The sequence below is a fragment of the Dufourea novaeangliae genome, unplaced genomic scaffold (genome assembly GCF_001272555.1).
Source record: "Dufourea novaeangliae isolate 0120121106 unplaced genomic scaffold, ASM127255v1 scaffold118, whole genome shotgun sequence".
In the NCBI taxonomy this organism is placed as follows: Eukaryota; Metazoa; Arthropoda; class Insecta; order Hymenoptera; family Halictidae; genus Dufourea; species Dufourea novaeangliae.
In genome coordinates this window covers 3156317-3180660 of record NW_015374006.1, presented here as the reverse complement: position 1 = coordinate 3180660, position 24344 = coordinate 3156317, and the positions used below count along the sequence as shown (strand labels likewise).

Genomic DNA, 24344 nt, shown 5'->3' with positions numbered 1-24344 from the left:
AGAAAAGCTCTCAAGAATTTAGCGTTAGAGTCTGTCTGAGCAATTAACCTAAAACCGTGACTATAACCTCCAAAACCGAAACTCATTGAAAAACAAGTAATTCCCTAAATTCGCAGTATATACTGAACAATAATTAAAGAGATACAAACATTATGCGCGTGAAGATTAAAAACATTTCTGGTAATCCACTGATATGTTCTGCTAAAAGTTCCATTTATATTCTTCTAATTATGCTTTTCCAATGAAACGAGCCGAAGACCTTCCTAAAAGTGTATTTATACCCTAAACCATTCATCTTGAGCGTACACCACATACATTTCCCCGCCGTCAAACGGAAAATTTCACGAGAACCTCGACCTGACCGATTCCTCCGCGTGTTATTTCTGCGAACCATCAGGATTCCGAAAAACACCTCGGTAATTCCATCGAATGAAGAACAAAAAATCAGCCTCGGTGATCGCCAACTGACCGTCACGTGAGTTCACGTCCAACGTTTTCCGTGAATTACCGTTTAGCGAACGCACGATGTGTGTGTGTGTGTGTGTGTGTGTGTGTTTATGTGTGACGTCGGGACACCAGCCAGGCGGAGTTAGGTTTTCTCGGAAGTTTTCTGTTCGCATTTTGTTGCGGGGATGCCTTCACGATTTGTTATGGAAACCTCGTTACTCGTCCCGCGTGGAACTCGAAAGTGTAAACTGGCCAAGAGGCTTCCGTGTGTGATGCAACGTTAGCCTCGTATATTCGCTTCGCTGAGTAATTCTTTCGCGGCGAGGAATTGATAACGAGCATTTAATTGATTACGAAACACACTGCAATAATCCCCGATGATCGTCTTCGTTTGAAACGAAAATTCAGCTATCGTGATAATCTTGAATCAATTTTTTATGCTTCTAATGGTTGATTATTTTTCTTATTCGTTTTTGGATTACTGTGATACAATAATCCTTGATGATCGTCTTCATTTGAAACGAAAATTCAACTTTCGTGATAATCTTGAATCAATTTTTTATGCTTCCAATGGTTGATTATTTTTCTTATTCGTTTTTGGATTACTGTGAAATACAGGCGACGCGATATGTTTTCATTTATCAAGAGCTAAAATTCAATCCTCATTAACACGAAATAAAAAAAATTCCAATGGGTAAAATTCCCGACAAATCTAAATTCATAAAAATCGCTTTACCTACGGATCCTGAGACCCAACGATCAATCTCTGTGAATCTCCACCACATGCATTAATCGACTAAAATAAATCCTCAAGAAATACTTCAGGAATACTCAAGAAATATCTCCCAAGAAATTCCAAAGGATAAAAAGACCCTGACAAATCTTGCAATTCATAAAGATTGTTTTTCTTCACGGATCTAGTGGTCGATCGGTGAATGCCCACGCCAGTAAGAAAAAGGTGAAGGGTTGCCACAAGGATGGAGGACACGACGGTGACCAAGTGAAATGTTCTGAGGACGCGTCGGGAAAAGGATCGAGAGTGAGAGGTGACGGCGCGTCATCGACGTCACATGGCACGATTTGCGACCAGATACGTATATACACGCATCGTGTCTCGTGTTACACGCGAAAGAGATCTTTTTCGTGTCGGGATCGGAGGGATCGACGACGGCGATACATACTGCGCCTGCCCGTAGACGTGGCGATCACGTCGCGACCGAAGGTTTCTACTACAGCGAAGGCGATCGAGGTCGTTCGAGCAAGGTTATACACAATTTTCTCTCCCGTTCGTCGACTGGCGAGCATTTCGTACCGTTTCTTCGTCGCAGAAACGGTGGTCCTTGGGGCGAAACCGTGGAGTCGCGATCGATTTTTCGAAAGCTTGGGCCCCTGCAAAAATCGGATTTCGAGGCCGAACTGGTATGTTCGATTTTCGGTTTGACGGAATCAAGAATAAAGGTGGAATCGTTCACTATAGTAGACGCCTACTTTGTCACTTGAGTGACAATATCTGGAACATTTTTTTACCGATATGAAACATTCCGAACCTCTTGCCATACGATTTCTTGTACGACTTCACTCTCAAGAATTACTTTATCGTTATTATCTTCCCAGACACAATTGGAATTCTATTCTTATGGCAAGTGTTACATTTATTCGAAACCTTAAATTTTAATACCAACGGAACAGTATTTATAAACAAATAATATACATGTTTACTAAATTCAGTTTAAAATCGTTATTACGTGCCTGACTCGATGTTGTAAGACAAGGGGTTAAATGACATCGAAACATTAGAAAAATAGCGTTACTGTGACTACTAGTCAATTATTTATCACGAACAACACATTGTTTATAAAGAGAATACTAAAAAGAAATATGTTAAATAGTCTAAAAATATTTTCTGTACAAGACACCAAAAAGATTTTTCTTTTTCCGTTTCTTTTCTCGTTTCGTTCAATTCTTTTCGACGTGCAACGTCTGCTTCAGTGGCGATTCAGACGCACGCGTCTGACGCTGATAGGAAATTCCACGTTTAACCGGATCGTTGCAAAATCCTCTCCTCGAGGCTTCGACTCGACGTGGAACGGAATATGTCGACAGATATTTTATTTCTTCTCTCATTACCCGTCCCCGCGATTCCGCTTATCTTCTGACGCTATCTTTCGCCGTGGCTTGGTGTACCGCAATATTAATTGAAGCTGGAAATCAATTCATCAAGACTGATGCAGCGGTTATCTTACAGGATATTGATTCTAGCTGTGAGATACAAGATTCACAGCCTTCCATTATCCCCGTCGTTTCCGTTATTTGCGATTTTGCACGAGCATTTTTTATTATCGTGACCACACGGTCGCTTATTGCTAGTCTCCTGACGTATTGAAAATTTCAAAGACTTCCTATAGTGTCCAAGGTTTTCGGCGTTGATCCCGATACTAGTGATATTATTCAGATTTTGTATTAGACAAGATACAAAATTTCAACCCTGTACCACTCTCAAGCCCATCTTCAGCGTATCAAAAACTTAATCTAAATAGAATTTTTGATTATTCTATTAGAGGTCAAGTTATCTTTTTTCTTCTGCTAGTCAAGAATTCGGGTGGTTTTGCTCTAAATTATACTCACGAAACCTCAAACCAATACGACTCAATACTCAACCATAGGTATCTAAACTTTTATCAAACCAGAACCGATCTAACTCAAGCCAATATCATGTTCTTTGTATTAGAAATCTCTATTTAGAATTTATTATTATTCTGCCTAGGTTCTTTGAACTACAGTGTACTCCATCTATAAATCTTTTAAGAGACGCCAGCAGTTGGGTGATATTTAGCTTCAAATTACCTTTATCTACTACACGTAAAACCTCCAGCCAGCATCACCAAAAATATCGTCACGTAATCGTCCTTTGATCCCCAACTCCCGTCGTCCAAGAAACTTCTTTTTACGATCGGCCTGTCGGCGTGCTTTCGTCCGGCCGCCTATTTCGAAAAACGTGTTCCAGCGTTAGGCAGTGATTATTTATGCAGAGGCGAAAAAGTGGCCTTGCCCAGACGTCGCCGAGGACCGTGTACACAAAGAGGCTGCACCTTTCCCGCGCGTCACGTTAGATCACGGTCTCGAAATCTGTTTTCGGTGGATGGTGAAAGAAGGTGATCGACCTCTTCCTTTTTTTTTTCGGGCGTGGTCGTGTGTGTCTGGTGGTTTAAACGCGCTGTTTCGTTTCGAGCGATCGAACGGTTCAGGGAAAGTCTCCGACGCGTTCGGTGCGTAACCAGAGTCCCTGAAGCCAGTTGCTACCGTTGAAGTTGCGTAAATAAATCGATTTTACATTGTTTCGTTCACCTGTTTGTGAATTTTGGAATCGTCCAATCGTTAATAAATTGCGGTAGCATGGCTATCTTCGAGTTATCTTATCCGAGGACTTTGTTAATCGCAACAGTTTTCCAGCTCTTATCTGTTATTAATCAAATTTTTATCAACGATACGATGACATATCAGTGGACTCTCTCAATAAACCTTTCTTCGATCTTTCTTTGGGTATCGTTCCTATATTCGTTTTGCTTAAAGGTTCCAACATTGAATCATATCCTGATATCTGTATAAGTACAAATTACGTGACACTTATGGTCGATTGCAAGTCCACCAAGATCGTCCTTATTCATCTGTAACCGTGCCTGCAGAGGTGTTTACGATCGAAAGATCTTCGCTGGATCGCAACTGAGATAGGCGATGAGCTGCGTTCCTCGAATTGCATTTAAATCGAGGACGACGATGGTCAACGAGTTCCTCGAACGGTACGGAAAAAAAATCACGATTAGCACCGCTCGAGCGCAATTATCCGATGGAACGGGGCTCGTTTCGATTCCAGTATCACCTGTTGCGAGGGGAAAGGAACACCCCCCGTCTCCCATCCAGAGGCTTCGCTTTATTAACCTTTTAACCGGAGAGTTCGTTCACTAAAAACACTCTGCACGTGTTACCTTATACGTAACGCATGTTTACGCGACGAGCTAACTCGTCTATCACACTAGAGAAGCATATTTTTCAAATCCTAACCTCCTGGGGGATACTGTTAGTTTTTCTTTCATTCAAGCATGATTCTAAAGATACAATGAATTACTTTATTGCGAATAAACACCTACTCGGGAATTCCGTAACAAAAAAAAAAGGATAACCTACCAAATGATTCTCCTTAATATTCACAAATCTGGACCCTAGGGCCTGTATTAAGGCACAGTTTTCAAACATTAGAGAAGTGAAAATCGAAGGTGCAAAAACCTTCGAGCTTTGGAACCGTTCTGTAAGAATTCAACGAGAAACAATTGTTACTTACATTAACTTTGGCTTCGGACAAGATACGAACTTAATATTATTTTTATACTATTATAGAAAAAAATCTAAACGACTTAGAACAAAATAATTTGTAGCATCGGAAAGCCTCTGGCTCTGGGGTCCAGAAATGTATTTTAAATAGATGCAGCTGAAAGTCTTAATAATTTGTCCCTGAAGAGGTTAAAGGGTTAAAGCTTCATTCGACACAACCGATTCCGTTTAATCCGTGTTCACCACGACCGCGTTCCATCCTGACCTTTGACTCTGGGCTGTTCGTCTTCCACTCTGAATGATCGGCCGTAGATCGACGAGGCTGCGTTGACCTTTTCGCACGGTTGAAGGATCTGCGCGCAGACTCAGGACGACCGATTCTCGCCTACGGCGATGGCTGGAAAATTGTTTCCTAAGGACGCCTTCTTAGAAGCGGATTGAGTCAGCGAATCCTTGGAGAAGAGTCGTACGCCGTTCTAGAAAGTGGTGTTGCGATCCCCCACGGCTAGAAACTAAAAATAGTTCGATCGAACCGTGAACCCACCGGATGAGACTTTTACTTGTCAGCCATTCAGCTGTTCGGACCACTCGATCGCTTTTCGTTTTCGGAGAAGTTGGTCATGCCGGTTTGTTCCCTAACGAGGGGGGATCTAATCTAGATTTCTGTGGACTTTCTAATGTTTGTGGGTTCATTCTGAACCTTCAGAATGGGAGTCTTGTACCTTTGGAATTTACACAAGGTGAGAGGGAAGTGGAGAACTTACGTAGACATTTATTTGTAATATCTGGAATGAAGGTGATACTGTATACACAGGTGATCCTTGTATAATACGGTACCTTTTTTTTATTCGCAACGGAATTTCAATTTATATATTTAGTTTTTGGGGGTCCATCAATTCACAATATTCTGTTGCATAAGGTGAAACGGTTTCGATACAACACTGTACGAATTTTCGTGCTATAGGAGGGTCTCACGTGCCCACCTGAAACAAAATAAGTAAATTGAGACTTCTGTGCTCATTGTGTAACAATCACTATGCATTAAAATTAAACTGCAGACATTATTTGCATAAAAATGGCTGGTTTTTTAACCGGCAAAATTTCTAATTTTTAATATATCAAAAAACTCGTGGTACGGACTAGAATGACACATCTGATGAACAGATAATGCCAAGTTTGAACTAAATCGAACAATTAGTTTTTAAGTTATCATGTCGATCGCTTAAGAAAAAGTAGTATCGAGAAAAACGCGATCAAAGTTTCCAGTACTAGTTTCAAAATACACCTTCCTCTTCCTCAAAAAATTGTTGCAAATTGCAAAAAAGAAAAGTCCGATGTTCCGAAACCGTCACACTAGCATAGCCCCTTAAACACCTCCTCGACCCCCAGACAGAATTAATTATCTATAGCAAGAATCGAGTTCACAGCCCCGAGAAACTCGATTTAGGAGCCGTGAAGCGGGGCTGAGGGATTGTTACGCGTTCGAGAAGAAATTTCTATTTGCCCGGCTTCGGGGAGCTCTGTGGAAGCTTCGTAGGAAGTTGAACGGTCGCCACTTTCGTATCTGGGTATTTTTCTGACGGTGTAGGAGAGGTGATTCCAGTCGAGAGACTCCCTTCGGTCTCGGAGTTTGTACGCTCGCGCGCGCACACACACCCGCTGAGCTTAATCCGTTGTCTCCGCTGGCTGACAGGAACGTTTGCGGATTAACGGCTTCTATATTTTCTCGATCCGCGATAAACGACACCCGAGGAGCCGACTCTTTTCCACCTCCGAACCGCCCCCTCCCACCCCTCGCGATTCCTCCGGTTCTTTTCACGGAGGACCATTCCCTCTTTCTGCACGGTGGTTTATCGCGTCGCTATTCTCGGAGAACGGTCCTCGTCTTCGGGAATCCCGTCTCCTCCGTCTCTTTTTTTTTTTATCTCTCGTCTTCCACCACCACGATCTTCGCCACAGCTCCGTGGAGACCCGCCGAAGAGGCGAGTAACCGAGGATGCGTGGATCATCGATCGCGATACCTTGTTCAAGGTAGGATCTTCGTGTGGACCAACGATTCTGATTCAGAACTTTGTATTAATCGAGCAGAGGTGGTTTTTATTTTGTTTCAGCGGGTATTGTTATTAAACTAGACTCTTCGTGGAATAATTTACCTTAACTCTTGATAGGTACTGGCACGTATGTGGGCGTTTAATTTTCGTTTTATTCAAGCATCATTACAGAATTGTAATTAATTATTGACTAGGAGATTTTTTAATAGAACAGAGTACCTACTCTAGTAATTGATTGTTGTTAATATTTATAAATATATATTTTACTTAAATACATCTGGGAAATAAAATAATTTATGTTTCTTCTGGTCTTAATGAAATTCGTCCCTGAAGAGGTTAAATTTCACGAGGTTTTGATACACTTTTTGTTTACTATATAATCGTTTCTGGTGTAAATATGTAAGTTCTGTAGTTTGGTCGGTGGTAGATATTAGGTTAGAACAGTTTAGAGTGAAACCGATAGTGGTACGTCAGCGCTGTCCAAGCGGCGAGCAATCTGATTCCCCCTCCAACTATTCCTTTCACGTTGAATGGCTATATCGTTAGGGAAACTGTACGACGAATAAAGAGGTGGCCGTGATAAATAAAAGACACTATTATATTATTTTTCGCGAGTAGTATCCACACGTTGCCTCCGTCCTTCCGAAAGTTCGAAAAGTCACTCGACATCTCTGGTACCGTTGGTGAACGTAATCAAGTGTAAAAATGCGGTTACATCCGGAAACACCTTGGTACTATCTACGAAATTTTGTTACAATTATTTATTTAAATATTAATTTGACAATTCGTGAAACGTCTAGCTTCTATTTTAACACGTTAACACTGCCACAGTCTTCATTTTCGGGGCAATATCCTGATAAAACACATTTGCTGTTAACAATACAAGTATTTACTCATTTACACGAACACTTTCATCATTACTAGACTGCGGACTTTATGCATTTCTAAACTCCAAACCTCTGTGAAATACAGTAAAAAACAAAACTTTCATCGAATCCAACAACATTTCTATTTTATTCTTAACTCAATAACATACTTAGCAGAAAATAAAAATTCCTACTTTTGTTCTTATCTTCGAGAATTACTTTATAAAGTTTTATTTCGCATAAAAATCCGCAGTCTAATTATTACATTAACCACCAAGTATATTCACGATACACCAAACGTTCATTTAGAAATCGATTATATCCTCATAGAATTCAGTTCCTTGCACTCTGCCTCCCACCCTCTCGAAGGGACAGAATCTACAGGGAACTAGAAAAATCCACGTGGAAAGGGTTAATGCCTCCAGACGACCCACCGTGGCCAGTCAACCTGTTCGAATAATAATTTCCGGAACTGAATAGAATTTTCGACTGTTCTGCCCAACAAAAGAATGTAACAGTAGAATTCCAGTGACACGACAAAAATCAGGTTTAATGGCGTCACACCGGCCATGTTCCTCGAACCCGTGAAATCGCGCAGGGTCGAGAGGTTGCGCAAGCGCGTAACATTCACGGGAGTATTTCGGCCGGGCATAGAAAGTGTTAAATCCACCGTCGGGTGGGTGGGGACGAGGAGATCGCCTAAAAGCGATGTATTTTGTCTGTCCCCTGTTGCGCGACGAGGAGAATCGTGTGCGTGTACATGCGTGTGCGTTTTAAACTTTCACGCGGTCGATTGTTACGCGTGTAGGAAAGTAAAGTAACTCGACTCGCGGCGGGTTCGTCGAGTTCCTCGGGCGGATTGCAAAAAGCAACCGTGTATTCAACGAAACCGGTCGAATTTCGCTGGCCAGTTTACGATTACACGGTTGTGGCCCGGTATTTTTCTCCGTCCCGGTATATGTATATCCTTAACGAAGTCAACCCGAGGGTGGAGGGGGAACAAAGAAAAACAGCATGGCCCCCACGTTCGTAGTACCCTTTTTCATTTTCTCTTGTCTCTCTCTCTCTCTGATTCCCTGTCTTTCTTTCTGTTTCTCCCTCTCTCTTTTTTTTTCTTCTTTTCGTTACGAGTTCCGCCAGGGAGCGCAGCAATTACACCAGAATAATTCGCTCATTTAGTAGACGTCCTTGTCGCGGCTGACGTATCCGGGGGAGAACCGACCAGTGTGTGCGTCTTGTCCCCGATCTATGCCGCCCGGTTCTCTACCTGGCCGCCGTTGCACGATATCGCGAGCCACCGCGCACGCGTGTACCTGCGTGTTTCATGTGTAACAATGACGGTACGATCGCCCACTGGTGTGTATACCGGGTTCAGCTTCTTTTTTCTTTCTTTTTTTCTTTCGTCGAACACCAGTCCTTCGTCCCCGTTTTTCTCCCTGTTCGTAAGTTCGTTAATAAGTATTGCGCCGAATGTCCTGTCTCTCTCTCCTTTCGCTTTCGGGAACTCCAAGACCATTCTTTTACATTCTGGATTAATGGATCTGGAACAGTGGTGTTCGAGTAAACGAGTGATTTATAGAGAAACGATCGAACTTGTTGAATTAGTTGTACGTGTTGGAATAAAAAAAGAATCATTTTATACGGAAGTTGTGATAGAATATTGAAACGGCGACTGGTAACGGGCTCTCTACATTATCATGACGTATAGAGGTCGATGTTGTTCATCTGATTCGTTTGTTCGAACCAGTTTTACTATCTGAGATCGTTGGAAGTGATTAGTCGAACTTACATCAGTTCGCAGGCCTATCGTCGTACGCATGATTGGATTAAAACACTGTGAATGTCACCATTTTTTTTTTTTTCTTAACGGGGGAAAAACCTTGGAAAGGTGTACCGTTTTCGTTGGGGGCGGAGAAATTTCAATGTTTGGAGACATTTTTGTATAAGAATCGTTGAGCGATAGCCACTAATATTTGAAAGGCTAGGGGAAAAGCGAGGAGTGTTACCAAAGTGTTTTATCGAGGAAATCAATTTTCAATGTTATAGTCCACCGGTGTTTTACTACTATTTCTTTTTTGTAACCCTTTTTACTGTAACAGTTCTGTAGTTTCCACCGACGAAATGCATTACATACCATAAAATCATTGAAAATGGACTTTCTCTGTTTTCTTACCCTTCATTTGAGATACAGACTTGGACGCATATTTATTCGAATGATACATAGTGAAAAGCTGCAGTATCTAAAACCGTCATTCTGAGCTAGAAACAGTTAATAACCTTGAATAATTATTTACCAAATGTCTGCTCATTCAAAAGGAAGTATCATTTTATTATAAAAATTGAAATTTCCAAAAACTTTAAACGATTAAAAACGACGAAGCAGCTTTTTTTTAACTTTCATTCGTTACTCGAAACCCTTTAGATAATAAATTTTCCCATTGCTGTTTGAGAACACGGTTTCACATATTATTTCGAATATATTTTGACACATTCTTTAGGATATGGTTACGACATATTTTCGAAAACTGAAAATATTGCACCAATGTTCCGTTCAAAGAACGCTCGTGCCCAGGTCGCGGCCTTTCCTCAACGAGATTTAAAATGGTCCTTCGTCCGTGTCTCCAGTCGCGGCGTTCTCCATCTTTGTCTCGAACGGACGTCCCTCCTGGAGGTATAATTCCTGCTCGCGTAAAGTACGTATTTCACCGATACCGACGCGGCCTTTTACGTGTCCACGGTTTAGCATACGCAGAGACCGTTTATCCAGAAATGGTACGTTATTGGCAGATCTAACAGGAGGGACGCAAGTTTTTCGGTTCCTAGAGAGCACAATCGTTGGTGCTGTGTCGGAAAATCCTTGCACGAGGGGACCAGGAACAGAATAATCGGAAAATTCGTGATCGACATGCGAGTCGGGGAACGTCGACGATTTTCCGGGAAACTTTGCGTATAGATCACTGGAATTCGCGTTGGGATGTAAAATGGCACCTGGATTCATGGACAAACCTAAAAGTTACGGAAACTAGTTAAAAAATTTGTAATTATTAGCTTAATGTTTATAGGATAGAGTGTAATGGAAAAAAAGTTTTAGATGTTTTTATCAATTGTACAGATGCAAGCATTTAAAGAAATCGTAACGATACAGTGTTCCATTGGACAGCTATTTTGAGGTCGTGTACTCGTACATATTGGAATGTTATCTTATTTTATAATTGACTCTTATCTCCGTTCGGTCGAAAAACGGATAGAATATTGTACGTTTTATTCTGCTATCGACAATCTTATACCTACTCTGATACGATATTTACGCTGGGTAATGGATCATGTTCGTACCCCGTTAATCCTGTAATTTCCTGTTTAGCGATCGAACGTAAAGTTAAGTTATGCAAGTGATATCGCGGTTGGGATCTAGTGTTATATAAAATAAAACACGACAAACTGTAGCGAGAATCGAGACGAATGGAATATCTATCAAACGTGTCTGCTTTAAATAAGTACAATTTGTAGGACCGATTTAATGGTTTTTAAACGAGCTAATGAGCTTCAAGGCTACTCGATGCCTAAATCCATCGAAAATTTATCGCATATCCGACACTTTTCGATAACGTTCGGAAAGATACATCGATTGGCTAATCGCGTTTACCGCTAGATCTATATCGCCCCGGTGACTTCGTTGACATACATATATTCAAGAATTTACGATCGTTTGGTATAATTTTCGAAAAAACAAAATTCCAATCGACAAATCATTTTTGGTAGTTACCGTTTCACATTTGGAACAGTACACAAGCTTGTCCAAATATTTGCTCAACCACACAAACATCGCGAAAAAACAAACACTCTTCTCGATCTTTATCTCTTATTCCAATAAACGTCCTTGTATTTCTACATACACCAGTGTCCCAAAGTATTACACACTTACAAAAAAAAAAAAAAAAAAAAAAAAAAAAAAATGCATAGCAAATGCATTCAATTGCATTAACTAACCCCCACTTGATCTCCTTTTGTTCCCATGTTTATTACCACTTATCTACCTCATTCTCATTGCTAGTTACACACTCGACCTGCAAACTCATGCTCTGATTGGTCAGGATTTTTCGTTAATATCTCCTTAACAACGCTTGGAATAATATTTTTACTAACAATGTCCCCCTCCGATTTTGATGAAACTTCGTATGTCTGTTAAGCAGTTAAAAAATAAGGGATACGTACTTTTTTTATCGGCTGAGTCACGACTTTAGGGGGTGAAACCACCCCACGAAGTTTCGATCCGAAATTTTTTTGTTATAAACAAATTATATTTTGGACAATTTGTTAGCACCATATTATTCTACATAAAAAACCGCAAACCTCGTCCATTAGAAGTTGTCATATGTCTCCTCTGGTTTTCGAGACTTTCGGGTCGAAACTTCGAGGGGTGGTTTCACCTCTTAATATTACACCCCTTATTTTCTACTGTTTAACAGACATACAATTTCATCAAAATCGAAGGGGGACACTTCCGTGCCTTTCCTTGAAAGAAAAAACTTCAACCAAATCACCTCACGAGTGACCCATTTCAGGAACCCAAAAAATATTTATTACATCCTGTATACCTTCACCCTACATACTTTGTAACACCAGTGTACTCCAATGATTCTTGCCGACCATACTCGGAAACCATACGGTCAACCACCAAGAATCATTTGGTCATCAAACTCATATATCTTCCTCAGGAAGATCAGATCCCATCCTCCCTATACATCAATCAGTCCCATCGATGCATCTTGCACAAATTCGATCAGAGACGATTCAAGAAATTCGTCGGTCCCCTTACGTCACTCCAAATCCAACAAAACTCGTCGGTACGTGGGAACGGTTCTCGTTAGAGTTTCGCGATCCTCGCTGATTAAAATGGTAAAACTCGAGCCTGGAATCGGCCGTTGTATCCTACGGCAACCGGAAGTCGAACTATCGCAGTTTTATTGTCTTCTTCTTCTCCCGGCGTCGGTTGCTTCCTCCTCGCGGTTTGTGCGCGCGCGCGAGCACCGAGACGTGCGTTTCTTTCGCTGAAAGCGGTGTATTACTACCATCGGGACTGGCCGCCATCGGCATGAAACATCGCTGCGGTAACAGTTACTTTTACGCCTGACCCACTTACCATTCCAGCAGTCGAATCTAAGCACCACAATGGGAAGTGGGTCACCCTGAAATAATTGACGGATCCGCGCGACGCCAGAACCGTTCCCGAATGGGGAAGAGCCCTCCGTTTTAGCGGCCATTTTGGTGGTCACAATTCTACTGGCGACTTTGGGCCCAACCGTTAGGCAAATTAGACTCTGACCTTTTCGGATCTGGACACTGGACCACGTGTTTGTTCTCGGACCACTTTTAACTGTTGGTAGTATACTTTCTTTTGAGAGCGCTCTTTTAAAGTCTGGTTGAAGTTAGGACGTTAGAAGACTGGGTTAGAGTGAACGGGCACCAGCTGGGTGTGTACTTGGCCGAATTTGTTTAGCACTTTTTTGTGGGACTGCGGTGTTGGTTGAGCTGACGATGTTAGATGGGAGACTGTTGTTTGGGGGTCATTTAAGGAGAACGATTTAGCTGTTTATATGGGAAGTTCGGAGGCCAATTTGTGGTTTTTTTTTTCTTTGACGCATTCAAATCTTTTAAGAATTTTTTTGGTATATAATGGGAATAAATATGTACATATATAGTTTATACGGTTAAATTGTAGCGTTTTAGGAATGATTGAATACATGCACACGCTTCGACGTTGGGTTTGGTGAGTAAATTTGCCGTGGTAGTTGGAAGTTAATGAAAAAAAAAGAATATATATATCTCATCCAATAAACTGAACTGCAAAAAAACACTACCCCTGTACAGCACACGTTTCCTTCCCCAATTAAAGCCGTTTGACCACGGAACAGAACGCGTGGATATGGTATTAGGGAAGTGGGTTCCATCGAAAAACCGTTCGATTCCCCCCTTTATCGACGGCGTTTCACCCTCGCGAGGGGCGCCAGGATGTCGTACGACAGGATTCAGGCCGAAAACTGCCCTATCCCAGGCTCGTTCCGGTTGGATTTTTATGAACGCGTGGAAACACGCCCGTAACGAGCTGTGCTCGACGCCGACAGGATCCGCAAGCTGGTCGAATGCGGGACGCGTCCTTATAAATGTGTGTTTGCCTATGTATGTGTGCGTATCTTTATCGTCGCGGCCTTGCGCGCATATAGGCGATATATGCGGGTGTTGCGCTCTCCTCTCGCCATTAATTTTCCCTCCCCGTTTTTCGTTCGGCGTTCATTCAAGCGGTGTTACGCCTGCAACGTGACGGATAATATTGCACAGGGTTCGCACGTGCGTTATTCTGGCTCAAAGCTTTTGAAAAATTACCGACACCGTCATACTCGTTTCTATCTCTTTTTTTTTTTGTTTTATACGTTGGAGAAGAACGGCCATTTTCACCGTGAACCGCCTGTTTATTTTAGAGATTTTCTTAAATATATTATTTCACGACTAGGATATTTATGCGGATTTCGATCTTTGCGGACTGGTTCAGAAAGAGTTCGATAAAAATTTGGTGGTTTCGGTAACCTACAGACTCCTTTCGATTATCGTCTGGCTTGTTCTACGCGATTATTGTCGGACGATAATTGAGAGGAGTCTGTATAAAGGACGGTGTTTGTGCAACGAATCTCTGGTGACTTTTCCAGCGACCGAAATCTGGGGATTGTACGGATCCTTGTGTAGCTACTTGAATGCACTTTTAAATTAAATATAGTTGTAGAAAATATGTGAATATTTTATTCATTGATTGATTAGAATACCGTATGTGACCCCATATACCGTTGGCTGAACGGGAAAAAATTGGAAACTTGCATCCTTTTTGAGGTCAGGCTTCTGTAGCATTCAGGAGAAAATAAAAAACTTGGTTAACTTTATAAAGTGTACGTGAACTCAGTTTTAGGTAATTATGTGTGTCGATAAAGTCTGCAGTCTGTTTGTAAGATTTAGATTAATAGGAGAATTTTGTGTTGTAATTTTTAAGACTTTTTATCGTCCTCGAAGTTGCTTTTTTTTTTTTATTTTTTCACTCTTTCCATCGCTTTTCTCTGTCATTTTTGGGCTCCACTTCGCAATTATAACAGAGAGAAATCCTAGATCTGGTATAATTTGGAATGTTCAGCACTAAATGAACTGTGAAACACTATCTGCATATACATAAACGCACATTCCTTGGCTGACGTTTCTCAATCCTAAATTACCAGTTCCACGTGCGCCTCGCTTATTCCATGATGAAGTTACCGTATAATTAACTAACTCACAGACCGTATTAAACAGACACGCGTTGATTGTTGTTCTCCAAATGTCAGTGTGTGGCACCGTATACTTTTCCGTATGTACAAGTGTTAACATAATACTGTACAAGCCTGTATAAATTAATTTCATTATCTAACACGTTCCATCGAAATCTTATTAACCCTGTAATATTAACAGCTCCAGTTTGTATTCAATTCATATCTTAAGTCTCATCTTTAACACTAGAACTACCAGCATTGAATGTGTGCTAAGTTGAATTGTGTAATATATAATGCAATATAGTTTAGTATACCATAATATAAAGTGTATAAAAAATTAGAAGTTAACATAAATTCCGATGAAAGTATCTCTAAGATTTTAATAATTGCAAAATAAAAAATCTGGAATCCGTCATTTTGATGGATTCGGTAATTCTAATTAACATCGAGTCAAACTCGTGTTGACGATTTCAAAATCGGTCCAACAAAGAAAAATATTATTCAATTTTCTTTAAGTCGAAGTGAAATGCCACGTTGCTGGCATTAATATCTGACTTTTACTGTGAAAATACAGTTGCGATAAGTACAGAATTCCTTTTGTTTCTGGGAAACTAGCGACAGCAACGTAATCCTGGAGTCTGTAGACGTCAAGAAAATCGTAGGGCAAGAGGTTAATAACGTGTCGTCAGGTTCGTTATATATCTACGTTCCCCTTCGATAAAGTTCATTCAATCTCTTCTCGGCGCCACAAGTGTTAACACGTTCGCGGATAGCAATGACTTACATAGATCCGCTCCATCGTGTGTATTTTGCCAGGATTACTGTCGCGAAATAACATCGGTTTGCTTTCGCCTGGCCGTGCCAAATTGTTGCTTTTGCCTTTGATTCAGACTCGAAAAATAACAGGTTCCCGTCGATCGAAAGGAAGCAGAACGCGCCCGATACCTGTTTTGCAACCGGCTACAAGCGTCTCGGTAGGTGGGGGATATTGAAATACGCATAAATTGAGAAACTTAGTCGCATAATCGACGAGTTTTTTTTTTTTTTTTAATGTTGAAATATAGTTACGCGTATCGAAACGGTAGCACATGCTCAAGAAAATATTACGAGATTGAGGTACACAAACAGAATGAGGTAAAGTTTGCTGGTGATTGAATCGTCATCAAATACCTTGAAATTCAAGTCTTCGAGGTAATAAGTCCTCAAATATCTTGCAATTTAATTTTCTCTTGATTCTAAGGTGCCATCTAACTTTTAAAATTCCTGGATCACACGAATCCCCCACCCAAAAAATACAGTACATACTCAAAGTGGAATCAAATTTCAGGTTTCGCCTGTCATTTGAACGGTACAAAATTCATAATAATATTTCATTGTGGAGAAAGTTCCAGTCGTTAAACCGTGTTATTTTTTTCATCTTCCAAATACTGGAATTAAACTATTTCTTTATTCATCGAAATGCTCTGTTAGCTTCCAGAGACAATAAGTGTATTAAATTTTTTATCGTGCAGATTTTTGGACGAATCTGTCATCAATGCTCGAAATCCTCAAGTCAAGACCAGGTAACCTTCCGTCATCGACCGCTTTCGTTCAGCTCGCGCGTTTTTCACGTAACTTTTACGGTACTCTAAATCGCCATCAAGGATCGTCGCGTCGTGTTTTATTGTTATGTTAAATTAATATGGCGGACGTGAAGAGAGGGAGAGAGAAAAAGGCCGCCTGTGTACACCGTCTCAATTGGTCAAACGGCGAATAAAATTCTGGCGGCGTACCGCGAGGCATGTCCGGCAAAACTGGTTCCTAAAGACCTCCGAGTTCCCTCTGACCAGTTCGCCAGGTTGCGTACATTGTCTGACGGTGGTTCTCGTCGGAGGGAGTGGAATTTCGTGTTCCCTTGGTCAGAAAGTAACTAGAATCGCTTAGAATCATTCGTCACCGTCTGAATTAAGGAACTATTTTTCAGACGAATAGTTCACATACTTAATCATAATAATACAATAATTTTGCCGATAATAATCGACATTTTTCACCTCACCTAATCTCAATATTTATATATTTATTTTATAGATAATTCTCATTAGAATACAAGAAAAAGAAATATGTAACGATATTTATATAAAATAGACTAAGAAACTCAAAGATTTAAATTGTCTCATCCAATTAGAACCACCGTGGGTACTTGTCCCCCCAAAAAAGAAGTGTATCTTTTACCTTCTTAACAGACTCGAAGACACGGGGAATTTGCATAAATGACTTCGTTTATTCCACAAAGTGTCGCGTTCTTCTTCCCCCTCATTTTTTTGTTCTTTTAGAATTCTGCTTGCAGCTTTCTTATCTCATCTCGATTCGCCAATATTTCCATTCGATCGCGCCGATAACCGATAAGGCTCCTCCGAGAATCTGCGTTGTTCCCGCGGAAACGATTTATCTGTCGCGTCGATGATAAGAATAGTCGAAGAATGGGGAAAAGGAATGATTGTAGAATCGAACAATCCTTCGTTGCGTTAATCGCTCGTGTTGTTGTTGTTGTCGTTGATGATGAACAGAGAAAATGATACGGTGCTAGAAAATAATTGGAGGATCTGGAAGCTCCTTGTTTGGGGGAGGGGAGAGGGGGGGGGGACGTTTTGAATACAGTAACATTATACTAGACCAAGCGGGATAATTAAGGGACCAGGTTTCTAGATAATTATGGAGAACAAACCACGTATCAGGGATGAAAAAGTGTGCGCAATGGTAACAGTACACCGTGCGTGGACACTGATACAATAATATCCGTGGGCTACGGATATAAATAGTGTGTGGTGGCTCGGCCGTGCTGGATACTCTATTGTGCGATAACGTTGCTCGGGCAGGTAATCATTTAATTAACTTGAACACGGTAATGGTACACCACCGCGGGGACACTAATTGAAGAAGGAAAATCGTGCTCTGTTAAATATTAATGTTATTCACTGGTCATTCCAATTATCGATTTATTTCTGGAAAAATGATAACGTCGCGATATACAGGTCTGGTAATTTTTTAAGTTGATAAATGGATGCAATTGTTTGTTCGATGCGTGTATTTTTTTAATGAATCGGTTGTGGAATTTCATATACATGTAAAAGCGACAATGTCGAATCTTTAGATATCAGGGAAAAAGGGTGAGTTTAATCTTCACGGGGGGAGTCTGAATATGTCACGGATGGACGGTGATTGGATCAGATAAATACTACTCAGTTACACACTGATACTAATAAGAATTTAATAAAGAGGAACTAAATACAACACAATGCAGAACTGAAAAAGTTCAGTCAGTTCGACAGCTTATTCACGACAATCCATTTTTTTTTACCTTCGTAATCACCAGTTCAAAATCTTATTAATATCAGTGTGTAACAGTAGTATTTATCTGATCCAATCACCGTCCATCCGTGATATATTTAGATCTCCCACATACAGCCCTGATTCGATCCGACAACAGTTAATATCGTATTTATGTAACGTGAGTACGTTTCACAGTTGAATTTTTATTCCAATTTACATAGTAACAGTAAATCGCATACTACAATAATTGTTACAGTTACGTGGTATATTTTCCATATACACGTGATCCTACATTCGCCTGGCGAAGATTTAATAATAAAAAAAAAATTCAGGGGAACTAAGCACCTCATCAATATTCAATCGAACAAAAACAAAATCACGTGTACAGGAATCGTGAAATTTCACTCGTATAACCGGATCGAAGAAGAAGCTTTCGCGAATAAAGTAAACTGATCAACAATTCCGAGCTACGTCGTCGAAATGGAAAAAACCTGCGGAACTTCCTCAAAAGATGAGCGTCACGCAGGTGAACAGAAAGCAAGTCTGTAACTGCGCCATTTCTCTTCATCACCTTCTTATCGATTTCCGTCGTTTGATCGCAGTTTGTCGTTCGAATCGATATTCCACTACAGACAAGATATAAGAATAGACCTAACATGCAATGTAATTTTCTGTCCCATACGTCGGGGACGTCACGAACCCATTAGACTGCGGATTTTTATGCAAAATGATATTTTCTAAAGTAATTCATGAAGACAAGAGCAAATGTAGGAATTTCTCATTTCTCTTAACACTAGAACTACCGAAGATGAATTTGTTGTTATTTACATCGTGTTCGTAGAAGGGATAACTCGTTGAAAATGTGCAAATTGATAAATTAAAGAACTTTTTGAATTGTATATTGCAATTCAAGTTGAGAAGAATCTCAGAAAATACACTGTTATGACATTTAATACTTTTGATAAGAATTTACGTATCAATTATTTTGACTGCTTTGGTAGTTCTAGTGTTAAGCATCTTATTAGGCTCCTAATCATATAAAAAAAACTCATTACATACTCTATATCTCATATATTCTATAAATGCATGAAACCCGGAGTTTAGTTATCACGGTGTCGAACGTAGTTCCTGAAATCGGAAACTTTTATGTAGAGGTGCCCTCGAAACAGCGTAATTTTCATGGGACACCAAGTCCTAGAAGATGTTAGGTCTATTCTTATATCTAGTCTTAAAGAGTGTGTCCTATCTTTAGTCACGGATCGGTCGTGACGAAGGAACAGTTCCTTCTGCTGAACGATCTTAAACCTGTAAAACTGGATTCCCTCCGTTCGTGTGTTGTGATTATACATCGATATTACCCGCCTTCGACCGGCTGATATCGCGGAGTAGAGAACTCGTCCGCTGTGGCGCATCGCTTCGATTTCATTCTGATCCAATCGGACGACTGTCGCTCCGCCGTTCTCGTTACCATTCGGCGGAAAATTACAATCGAAAAATTGTGGAATTCCCCGAAAATATCTATGATATATCTTTGTTGAGCTTGGCAAACAGAAGGAAATAAATTTAGTTTAATTTATTGCCATTAATGGGTAGACCCATTTTATACAAAAGTTTAACAAGTAGAAAGCATCTTGTAACATTATTTGTGGTAGTTTAAATATACATATACATGTTACTCTCGCAGTATCCGGTAGATGGAAGTTTTGACTTTAACTATTTTTTCTGAGAAAAATTCAACTTAGTTATTAAATTTGTTTTGGTTATTAATATTAGCGGTGCACTGTATATTCGCTGTAACATATCAAGGCATAGATCTTTTAAGGGGTTATAAAACGAAAGTTAAATGTTATATTTGATGATAAGTTTTGCGAAATAATAGTATTACATACCTGTAATTCGACCGGATGATATTGAATACATTTCTGCTTTAACTTTCCCACCTGTAGATCGCCAGGTAAAGTGCGTGCAGGGTTGTAAAGATGGAAGTGGGAAGATTCTGGCTCTTGCCTCGGCTTCCCAGACTGTCCATCTCGAGCCAAATAAAATAGAATACTAATATGAATTGTAAAACACTACTTAACGAGTTGCCGATCGATTTCGTCTTGTACGTAAAAATAACCGTATTGTCTTCCACGCTCGAATATAAAACGATCGTGGCGGTAACCGGTTCGGTCGAACATTCGGTGATCCGGTAGAACCAGTTAAATCCGCGCCAATTAATTCCAGGCGTCTTCGACAGACGTTCCAGAATTTGATTAGCCTGACATCACGCGCCAGTGATTCTCAATGATCAAAGTGTATCGCTGCAGTTCTGTTTTCAAGAAAATATAACGGTCAGTTTTACCCTCGACGCGAAATCTCGCCAACCCCTTCATTTTCATCTCGATCAACGGGGGTTGGGGAAGGGGGTTGGTTTCTTTTGTTCGTCCGTACATATACGTACAATTCAACCACTTTCCACCCCGATGACCGTTCGATAAATCCGATTTATCACCGCGAGTTCCCTGGAATCCTTTCCACGCTACCAATTAGTAGCACTAAATCTCATCACCCGAATGGTTAATATTCATGAGCTGTGGTCGTGCATACTTAACCGGCCGCTTAGAAGCAGTTCCCAAGGAACAACCGTGAACCGTTATACTCAGCCACCGGCTATTTATTCGTCCGAAAAGGAAGCTCTGGTACCCCGGTTATAACCTCGACAAGCAAATGGATTACTATCTATAATTACTGATCTATAATTGTTATTTCCACGAGACTCTACAGACGGTTAATGCCACCGATTAAATGTGAATCCCATGTACACTAAGGTAAACTTCTGTAACAGAAATGACAGCGTCTGAAATACGAGCACCTTAGCTTTCGATCGCCTTAATGGTAACATTACATCTTTGCTATTACAGGATATTTGTTAGAAATAAGATGTTGGTTAGGAAAATGAACTGTGGTTCTCAGAGATTTTGGGATAAGTATCTATTCTGAGGCCCATCAAAAATCCTGTTACCAAAAGGCACTATTGTCTTCCCCACTCTGTGGTCAGATCCTCCACGAACCAATATCCTTATTCTCAAGGCAACGCAACGTCGAGCTGCTTGCCATCTCTAACTTTCTCTTATCTGTTTCGCATAAACAAGCCTCTACACGATAGCCAAATGACCCAACGTGGTGTTCATCATGCAACACCAGGGTCTATTTAGCCTCAAGTATCCTCTTTCACGCATACCACGACCCCCTTATCGTAAATCCTTGGAAAAATAAACATCCTTGACCATGCAGAGATGGGCGAATTCATTGTCTAGATAAAAAGTTATCGAATAAAACGTACATTATCATTTTTAATCACTTAAACGTGGAAATTTCAATTTTTGTAATAAAATATTTTGTCCAACGAGTCGACATTTGGCAAACAATTAATTTAATCTCGTTAACTGCCCTCCTTCAAGGTGTGTTAGAAAGAAGTTCAGGTGATCCAATTTATCGAATCCTGAAGTCAGCCAATAATTTCACGGATCTGATTGACCTTTTCAATGGCTCCATTAAATACTTTAAGGCATCCCTACATAGAGCACTAAGAACTGTTTAATCATAGTTAATATTTTATTAAACATTTCCTATTCTCTTATACTCGTTAAATTACTAAATAAATAAATAAACTGTTTAAAGTCCACGATGATGCCCCCGTTGCCTTTCATTATGTATTCTTCGAATAAAACTCTGCCCAACTCGGCAGGCCATCCACCCTCGCCGCCACTGAAAACACCGTGTGACGCCAGCATATTTCTTATTTAAATCGTTTTATCGATCATCACCGAGATATTCAGTCCTGTCACCAATTGAAGCACGTTCATCAAATTTTCCGTTTTAAAGACACAATTTTTCCTGTCCCTCCGTCGCGAAGAGCCCCTCGTCAGCCGGTAACATAGGTCAGGTATATACCTGAGGGGGGAGAACTCCAGCCACGGATAGAAGGAACGACGGCACGGTGGAGAGTCTCGTAAAGTTCGCATGCTCTCTGATGCACACCCACCTCTCCTCGCTTACAGTAGACTCTCGAGGTATGGAGTTTCGTTGAAGGCGGGGGCACACAAGTGCTTTCCACGGTACGACGCCGACGGGAGCTATCGGCCAGGAGAAGAGACAGCAGCACGTGCTGCACGCGAGCCTCGAACCGAACGTGAGGACGATTTTCCATGAAATATGCACGGGCATTTCCCTCCAGCCCCTCCACGCGCGTTCGCTTTGCCCTTTATCTTCTTTCCACCAACTGTCAGGCTCTCTCTATACTCAGTTTCTCCTTCTGGACAGAGGTTTTCTGCTGTGTGTACGTGTGTGGGCGGTTTCCTCCTTCCCCCCGTTCACACGAGCCCCACTCGGCTTCATTTACACCGAGCCATCTGTCTTTATCTCCTCCTCCCCTTTTTCCTCGGTTTTCCCTGTTTCCTGGCCAAAGACCCCCGGTCCCTCTTTTTATTTTAATCCCCATATCCCTGGTTCTATTTCTCCACCCTTTACAGGCTTCATCCTCTTTCTCCTCCTTTAACCGAGGGTTTCTTTCCACGTTTCCCTCTTCTGACCTCCCATCCCCTTCTTCCTCTCTTTTCTTTTCTAGCTTCCTCTCGACCCACGCGCTCTCGAATGTCCCCACGACACACAGCCATCGAGGAACCCCTCCTGAACGAATCCATGAATATTTCAACCTTACCAGGAGCGATTTACCTTCGGCCCATCCCTTTCACCCTTCCTCCATCATTTGTCCTTCTCTTTCTCTCTCATTCGCGATTCTCCTGGTTTACGATTCGAAACACTGGATACACGTCCACGAACCATCTTTCGTGTCTCCTCTATCGGCGCCTCGAGTGATCCACGGGTTCAAGAAGCGGTCCAAGGTTGGCGACGGGGTCACCGATAAACGACGTCCGAAATAACGCGCGAAAAACAGACTGTCACTGTCGCTGGCAGACTCCAGGCTGGTGTAATCTTTAATATTATATGTATGTATAGGCAGTTTGATGTTTGATAAAATCATGGGATCACACAGGCCTCTGGGACTCCGTTTCGATCGAACAGGTGTGCTCGAAATTTGTTCGTTCGCGCCCCCCTCCCCTCCCACTCGGCGGAGTAAACGGAGTCGAAATGGTGGTTTACGTCAGCCAGTACCGTTAAGCAGATTTTCGGATAATCAGTAGTGGACTGCGTGTATGTGTATGTGTGTGCCGTTAGAATCGTCAAATGCCCCTCTGCGCGTGAAGGTAGCGGGATCTATGGATCTATTATTCGAGACGAGGAGCGGGGGCTGGAGGTGTTTGTTGCTTTCTACGATACAACTCCAAATACAGTCGAAGTCGGTGGTGTGTGTCAACGATCCGAAATGTAGCATCGATCGGGTTATAATTGATCGAGAACGGACATAGGCTTTCATGGGTACAGGCGGTCAAAAAAATGTATTTTCATTCGTTTCTTTCGTACAGTCGTCTCGATGTGCGTGTGTTCCTTCGAACTGATGAATCTTTCATGAGTCCAGTCAGAAGCGAAACTTTGATTAATCTTCAGGTTCGATGGAGAAATTATACTGGGTGTCCCATTGTGGTCGATCTACGTGTTCAGAGACGATGATAAAGCGTTCGGGGTGGTGAAGTCAGAAATGCCTTTTGTTCCGTGTTTATTAACGATTTTTACTTGCAACGGATGATTGGAAAGATCGTATACCTTTTTCCGGTGAGAATGAACCGAGGCAAATGTGGGGAAGAGTAATATCCTGTCTGTACGTCACATATTTTAACTGATTACCAGTCCTCAGGTTTTTCTTTTGCAAAATCTAACACTTTATAAAGTATCGAATGAAGACAAGGAAGTTTTGTCCTTTTCATGAATTTCACAGAGCTCTATGAGTTAGTAAATATCGTAGACAAAATCGGTCTGCTACTTATTCCACGTTATCTCGAATGTATACAAATTCTAGGCTTCGATTGGCAGAAAAAAAAAGCAGGAGCTCCCCCCATAAATGGCAAACTGTTAACAAGACAAATTACAGACAACCAGCGATATTTTCATTCAGATAA

The 24344-nt window shown here is 41.1% G+C and overlaps 1 protein-coding gene across 1 annotated transcript in view; it reads left to right on the top strand.

Moving 5' to 3' along the window:
- The window catches only part of LOC107188290 (RNA polymerase II elongation factor Ell), a 152283-nt gene that overhangs the window by 48559 nt on the left and 79380 nt on the right, over window positions 1-24344 (top strand). The gene's annotated exons all lie outside the window — the stretch shown is intronic.